General features: G+C 38.0%; 1 long non-coding RNA gene across 1 annotated transcript; it reads right to left on the minus strand.

Annotated features, from left to right (window-relative positions):
• Window positions 1–5,328: 5,328 nt before the first annotated feature.
• Window positions 5,329–7,730, minus strand: LOC135208241 (uncharacterized). The gene is made up of 3 exons (XR_010313136.1): window positions 7,435–7,730; window positions 6,735–6,951; window positions 5,329–5,766 (listed from the first exon to the last, which is right to left on the minus strand). It is a non-coding gene; the product is annotated as an uncharacterized LOC135208241 (long non-coding RNA).
• Between the last annotated feature and the right edge of the window lie 283 nt (window positions 7,731–8,013).

The raw sequence follows: 8,013 nt of genomic DNA on the forward strand, positions 1-8,013 counted from the left end.
TCACTTCAGCGGGTGGATCACGGCATTACTAACCTGGTCCAGTGGTGGACTATTTCATAACATACTCAAAGGTTATCTAGTATACCTTACTTAAACATACTCAGTTCATAGGGTGCAACACAAGACTATAAGCTCAGTACAATGGGTGAGCTTATAGAACAGCAGTCAGTTCATTGCATGGACCATAGTATTGAAAATTAAATGATTATATCCTATAGAAACCTCATTCAGAAGGAGTACCACAAACATTTAAGCCAAATTACATGAAGGGATTGTAGCATTAAAATCTCAATTGAATGTGTAGGCAACCGGATTTATAAAATCAATTTGGATAAAAAATAAGAGCTTTACAATTTTATTCAGGATATAGATCACAATACTACAAACCATATTCAGCGAGTAACTCACTGCTTTGCAAGTGCAGTTACTACCAGGGTGTATTATAAAATTTCTCACACAGTTCAGATAGCATTCATCATAAATTACATGATTAATTAGGTTCTGAAGACAAATTTGAGTAATCTTTTGATACGTGAATATTTGGCAAATTTAGGCAAATTAAAGGTTGTGCTATTACGTACGTCACAATATATTTAACACTGGTAAATATATTCGCTATGGTATGTTTCCGCCTTAGACCAGGGAAAACGTTCCATAGCGCAAGTTTAGGTTTTTGACTAAAGGCCTGCCCACACGAGCGGGCCTGATCGGCGGACCTCCCCTCTAACGGGCACACTTGACGGGCAAACCATCAAATTGCCCGATGGGTCTTGTATCAAAATCACCATGGTGGTGCCCGATGACATGAGCTTCGACCCTGGCAGATGTACGTTAACCATATACATTTCTTTTACCGAGCCGTTCTTTGCACCATATTCTGTTCTTCTTCTTCTTTTTCATCACACACAAAGCAATTATCATGCTACACAATATCTTCTTCTTTGTGGTAGGCACCATGTTTATCGTACCGCACTAATCACACTACCGGCATCGTCGGGCACGCCCACCTCTCCATCGCCTCACCCGTGTGGACAACTTTCCCAGGTAAGCCTGCCAGAATTTGCCCGTCAACCCCGGAGCACGCCGATCAGGCCTGCTCGTGTTGACAGGCCTTATAGTCCATGGGCCAGAGGCCATTTTTTTGTCGAATGGTACCACAATCAGAGGTACAAAATGAGACCGATATTTTCTGAAAGCTGATCATGTCTACTTTCCAGAACTGTTTGCTGGACATCTGTATCTTGTAGCTTTCTATGTGAAATTTGCAAGCAAAGAGGACCACCATTTGCTGAAAATGTTTCAGTTTGTGGGCTTTTCTGGGAATGATGCTACATTACAGTAACACCTATTTATATGATTGAAGAGTTCATATGAGGCACTATGACTTTTGTGTCACCTAGATCTTTGCTAGAATATAAAAATAACCTTTTTTTCTAAAACAGGTTATTTGTGTAACTGAAGATGCCCATGGATCTTATGTTTGAATATAGTATTTCTCTGAACACTTGGGCAAATTATGATTTGCAGTACACTTTATTGTTGTTATTGTTGTTGTTGTTATTCAATATTAATCATGTTATATGAAATAGTATAGGCCTTTCACTAGAGAATTTGTAACAATTGATTGTTAAAAAGTTATTATCTTTTAGTTTATTTCCGGTATCATGTACATAATTTGTATTTTGTTTTCAGAAGGAGTCATCCTCGTCCAGATCGTCATCGGAGTCCATAGATGTGTCACTTTTTTCATGTTTGTACAGGTTTGCAGCTGACACACTTCTGTTGATGGGAGTCCAATGACGAGGCACTGACACGTTGGAAGCCGACATATTTTCGCACATTTGCACAAGATGAACTCTAAGATGACTTGAGGTGCAGGAGAGCCTGTTAACCATTGTACTTCAAGCTTACCACTGTCCTGTGCGCACCAACCATGGCCATCTTGTGGATGTGATACATCTGGAAAAGGAACCAAACTGCGCCGGTAGTTGGCTCTGAGCGAGTGTTGTCAAAGGCTGTCCTTGCAAGGTAGTAATTGACCTGAATCTACTGATCCTTTCTTTGTTCGCCAGAGCTGGTAGCAAAGTTCATTTACACAACTGATGTTTCTTCGGGCTGCATATAGATTGCATGTCAACTCCTGAAAGGCATCAAATAACTCGTCAGGCACATGCCAATGTTCACCAAGTGTAGTGAATGCATTCTGGAAATTCTTGAAGTTGGTCCCGTCTTTCTTGATTCTCTTGCCAATTGTTGGCAAAGAAGTTGGTCAGTTTGGCTTTGCTCTCCGGGCATGCAAATAGGTGGCGCCAATTCGAATTTTGTGGCCAGGAATGATTTGCGAGAAAAATATTCCTCAGTCTGCCCCTCTTTCTGTTCTTTCAGCTGTTTTGATTGACGAAGCATTGTATACCTGTCAAACAATACATCAACTCGAGAACTTGATGCTGATGTTTGCAGTGCAGTTTCGAGGTGGTGTTCAGACAACTCTGAGAATGTAATGTTGTCTCCTTGCATTTTGTGTACAATCCCCATGCCATCGATGATCGCAGCTGAAGGTAAGTCAATGTGTTCATCTGAAATCACTCTTACTTCAGATTAGATTAGATTAGATTATAAAATTTTTGGCACATAGCCAAGCGCCGGAGCACTCTTACTTCAGGATTACGTGCCAGGACTGCCTTGTTGGTCTTTTTTTGCAGCGCCATCACAATTCACCAATGACCATTGTAAAGGTCTGAGAGGATGCTGGAGAACTTCTTTCATGACCATTTTCCGGCTACTTCCTATCAGCAGCATTCGAGAGAACAGTTAGTAATCAGATTTCAAGACAGTTTCTTTGTTACTGATTTAGCTTTTGCCCTTTTTTTTTTAAACTGTCAAATGACTTCAGTTGCAACTTTTTCAATGGGTTATAGAAGGTAGTGCCTTTTTTGAGTCTTGAATCGACAAACTCCTGGCATGCCTTCTCTCCCTGATCTTGAGCTGTGAGGAGATAGCTTGCAACACTTTTTGGTGCTGTGATACCAGATGATATGCTCATCAGTTCATTAGAAGGTAGTTCGAAAGGGTTGATCCAGTTACTTTCCAGCACTTCAATTACAGACTGGACATCACGTTCATCCTTCTGAATGCGAGATGCTACTAGGTGTGGATGGTAAGACCATGATCTTTGAGATGAATGTGGGTCAAGCTTTTCTCCGTGTCATTTTTTCTCTAGCAAGTTCCTCGAAAGTGATACTGTCGGTAATGACCAGGAGTCTATTGTTATTTCCATAGATGATCTTATGCACGGTCCAAGTTCTGTTTCAAGTCTGCGTCGTACGTGCTTCTTAGTATGTACCTTGATATCAGTTAGTCAGTCAGTGTGCATAAATGACACAAGCTTCTCTGTCTGTCATGTATGCTATTTGGTGTTTGGCGATCAATTCTTGTCTGATGTAGCCAAAGAACTGTTGGTAAGCATATGACTCAGTGTATGCTTCTTCTTCATTGTCTTCATGGTCCTCACTGATGGGAAGTTGTTCTGGTCTCTATCATGTGTATTCTAGATAGCATGATCTGTGGTGGTATGCTTCAGCAGCTACCAGTTCATGTGATATGATGGCCAGGATTCCTTCATTAGTTTTCTTCTGGCTTCCAGACGGTTTATGAGTCAAATATTTGCAGGCAGATTCCCATATTGTTTTGTCTGCCCGGAATCAACTGCCGGAGTCAGATTTTCAAGACTATGGCTTCTTTTTCTAAGATATATGGAGTCTTTCACAAAATATGCATTTTGCGGAATAAGTGCGCGACTTTCTGGTTCCAGGCTCTCGGGATGTTCTTTGAAGTCGAGAAGTTGACTGTCAGAGATCAACAATTTCAGCTTCTAGCTTATGCAAAGATTTCTTGTGAGTGAAGTCATTACGGCATGTTTTTTTTCATAATATATGTTTGGAACTTCTCATTGTGAATCAATTTCAAGTATTGGTCCAAATCTTCTTATCTTAGCAGCATTAACAAGTGTCTTTCATGACTCGATGCTCTTGGGTTTGGTCAAGTTTTTCCGTGCATATTTGCCACAAAATGCAAATTTGGTGATTTTTACAATAAGACACCATGCAAAAACTTAAAATCCCTCTAACACAAAAAAGCTACAACGTTCGAATGTCTAGCAAGCATTTTCAGAAATGGGATACCATACTGGATGTCAGGTTAAACTGGCTTTTAGTACCTCCAGATGGTACCAGTCAGCTAGCTGGCCCATGGACTATTAAGACAATAACTCACGTTTTCACTACCATGTAAGTTACGAACGCTTATGGGAAGCTATAACTGTTTTGGGAACAGTATTTCCAAACTATCAGAAATGACAGGGGACCACCAGTATATTTTTTCGTTTGTTTGTTTGTTGTTTGTATGGAACCAGAGGTTATTCAGCAACGGGACCAACGGCTTTACGAGACTTCCGAACCACGTCGAGAGTAAACTTCTATCACCAGAAACCAGCAGTATAAAACTACTATGGCACTTGCAGCTAGACATTTACTGGCTGGGTGCTATTGTTTAGTACATATGTTTAAACCTCAATATTTTTAAACTGCCAGAGCCCCAGAAGAAAGTTTATCTGTCATTGGGTATTGGAATCTATTTAGAAACTCGCTGGAACATACTCTCGACTAGAGTACTGTATAACCTTAATCTTGGTATGAAAACCATCCAGATTTGACTAGAGTTTCCCAGTTCTATTTTCCAGTATAATGCTACCCCATGAAGACACTTATTCAAAAGGTATCCGACAGCAAAACAAATTACAATGAGCCGAGCCCTAGCATACAAACATAATGCAAGTTTTTTTTTTCTTTTCTTTCATGTAGTATTTAAAATGCTCCCTGGAGAGACAAGACTAACAGTTATGAATAACAGCAACACACTTCATATTTAAGGTTCAACCAGAGGTCGAGATTCCAGGATTTTATTTTAAATTACTTTAATACCTCACTGGAGAGGAAAAAGCCCTTATCTGCAACCATACTAAGTAGATTCCAGGTGAAAGTAATAACTATTCTGAATTTTTTACTCAAATTCTTAGTTATTTTTAAATAAGAAAAATTGATAGGTTTCCCTGTCAACTTTCAACAGTCTTTATTCAAGGACTGAAGTTAGAAGTATAACATTCTTATCCATTACATTTTGCCCTCCATATCTTAATAGACAAACGAGATTTAATATAGTAACAAGACTATAAACTAGAACAAATTAATTTGTTTATTAGGTTCTTCAATATGAAGCTAAATCACATTTTTGATATTCATAGCCGACCAGGGTACCAATATAAAGAATATAAACTTGTTCAATTTTAATTTAAATACTACTGAACTTTAAAACAACAAAATATATGTATTATTTGAAAGCATAATTGAAAGAAATTTAAAGTAACCTTCCTGAAAACAATCCAAAGCTTACTTTCTATTTAACAAAAACTCATTATTACAATGTACAGCCACAAGATCAGGCAGGGTAACTGTCCTAACTACTAGTCATACATATAGCTTCCAGGAATGAGCTGCAGAATCTGCTAAACTCCTTGTTTAGCTCCAGACTTCAGTTCAGTTTACACGGGCTGACACGAATTTGTCCACCGAACCTTACTCATAACTGCCAGAAATAAACTCAGTTTACCAAAACCAACAAAATTGCGTCCACTGAAATGTGTCCAGATGAATTCTTGTAAAATCTTAAAAGAACCATCAGACGCAGGCCTCACAGCAGGATATCCGAATTCTGTTGAAATATCAAAAAGTTTTTTTGTTTACATCAGTGGATAGAAGCTGAAGTCCCTCAACATTACATGTTGAGTTTCAACTTGAGAAAATTTTACGTGCAATACCCAGGGAATAATTAGTCCCTCAACATTACATGTTATGTTTCAACATCAGAAAATTTTATGTGCAATACTCAGGGAATAATTAGAGATACGCTACTTAATAGGAAAGACAGTTTTAAGGTTTAAAAGGTCATAAATTTTAAAGGGAAAGAATTCTAAGGTTTAAAAGGTCAAACAAATTTTAGCTAATGGGAAAGAATTAAGGTTTAAAATGCCAAACAAATTCTAGTTCAAAAGCCAAACAAATTCTAGTTCAAAGTTGAAAGAAAATATTACTTGAGCTTTCCCAGTAGTAAGTTAGTGAAAAGCTTTCCCAGTTAATAAGTTAGTGACAAGTTTTCCCAGTATGATATATTTAATTTTAGTAACTAGGAATTATCGGCCTAATAACAAAAGCTTGGGTATTCCCCAATTCCAACAAACCAGAGCTTCCTAAAAGAAGTTTATATATGCCTTGTTAGGCTGAACCCACCATGCCCATGGCTACAGCAAAAAAGGTCTGCTAGGCTATTCAGTTGTAAATTTCGTTATTTGACAAAGGAAATTCTGGATTATAAATGGCTTAAGCAATGCATCTCGAAACAGATTATAATACAAACCAATAAAATACAAACCAAATAACATACCACACCGAATATTACCAAAGTTTAACATTACTGGACCAATTATGTATCACAAGAATTAGTAAAAAGAAAATTTGGCATTAGTTAAAAATCCTCCCACGAAACCATGTGGTAGGGTCTTACTACCTATAACACAGCCAATGGGGGGTACCTCCATCCCAACAGGGGCGCCGCCCCTAATGGGGTGGAGGTAAGAAGGGTTGGTTGGTAAAATACAATTGGCAAGTGAATAGAAGCCTCACCGAATAGTACAGTTGAGTTAACTGGCAATAAACTACGGTCTTTGTAATGGAGGTCCATAATTTCCTTTCAGTAACTTACGAGGAATTGTGGTCTTCGTAATGGATTGCTTTTAATTCTATCTTTACAATGTACAGAAAACTCTTGCTTAGTTTATACAAGTCGAAGTTTACAACGCAAGTTCAACGAACACCTTTCACTTAGTCAGCGAAACAGTTCCTGAAAAAAAATTCCCAGATTAGAAGTCATAATATAATAATGTTGGCAAAAGATGCAAATTGGGAAATCATCCCATCAAGGTATAAATTACTTTACGTAAATTAAGATAACAAATTAGAACCGTAGAAAATGCATACAAAATTTCACAACTACCGTTAAAGCAGAACTTAAAAAATATTAAAATTCAAAATGAAATTTTGAATTATGGCATATGATTCAAAACTGAGCGAGAACTAAGAATATTAAAAGACAAAAGGAACTAAGAAAAAAATTTCAAAATTAATCTGAATTTCAAAATATAAGGTTCTTACGGAACTTTTAATAGATAAAAACTATGCTGTTCCCAAAATATTAGTTAAAAAAAACTTCGTTAGTATCAGAATTTTACTCACAGTCTAAAAACCTAATTGGCCAAGAACAATATAGTCCACAAGTGAAGATACGTGTTTCTCACAATAAGTAGCTAGATAAAAAAAAAGTTACCTCAACATAACACAATGAGACAACGTAATCTCAAAACTTCGCAACTTCAACCTGTCAGAAAGGAGAGGTTGGCGGCAACTACAACCATTTCCTGATCACTGACGAATAGCGAGAACTTGACGAACCCGGTTTATATCAGCAGCAAACAAACTGTATAAACTCAAACGGAAGACGAACTGAGCCGTAAAGCCTCAAAGCAGTTAAACTACCTAGTCGACGATCACCGAGACGAATGGATAACAACACCTCGTTCACCCAAGAGCAATGTTAACCCAGATCACTGTGCAGGCCCAGGCCAGGATTGAAACGCACTTAAAGCAACTCAGCTGAACCAAGGACGCTGAAACTTGGGCCGTGGACTGTAATCCGTTCTTTTGCTTTTAAAACTGCTTGGTTTTTAAGCTTTTACCGTTGTTTTAGTGAACTGTGTTGACAAGTGGAAAAAGAAACACTTTTTTGTCAAGGATTCTTGAACGTCTCAAAGATATTCTTTGAAACAACGACGGAAAATTGTAATTTGATGTTACGAGAAAAATCCTTCCAGCCTAATCGACCTTTGTAGAAACAATCTTGGTTCCT

The sequence above is a fragment of the Macrobrachium nipponense genome, chromosome 35 (assembly GCF_015104395.2).
Source record: "Macrobrachium nipponense isolate FS-2020 chromosome 35, ASM1510439v2, whole genome shotgun sequence".
Lineage (NCBI taxonomy): Eukaryota > Metazoa > Arthropoda > Malacostraca > Decapoda > Palaemonidae > Macrobrachium > Macrobrachium nipponense.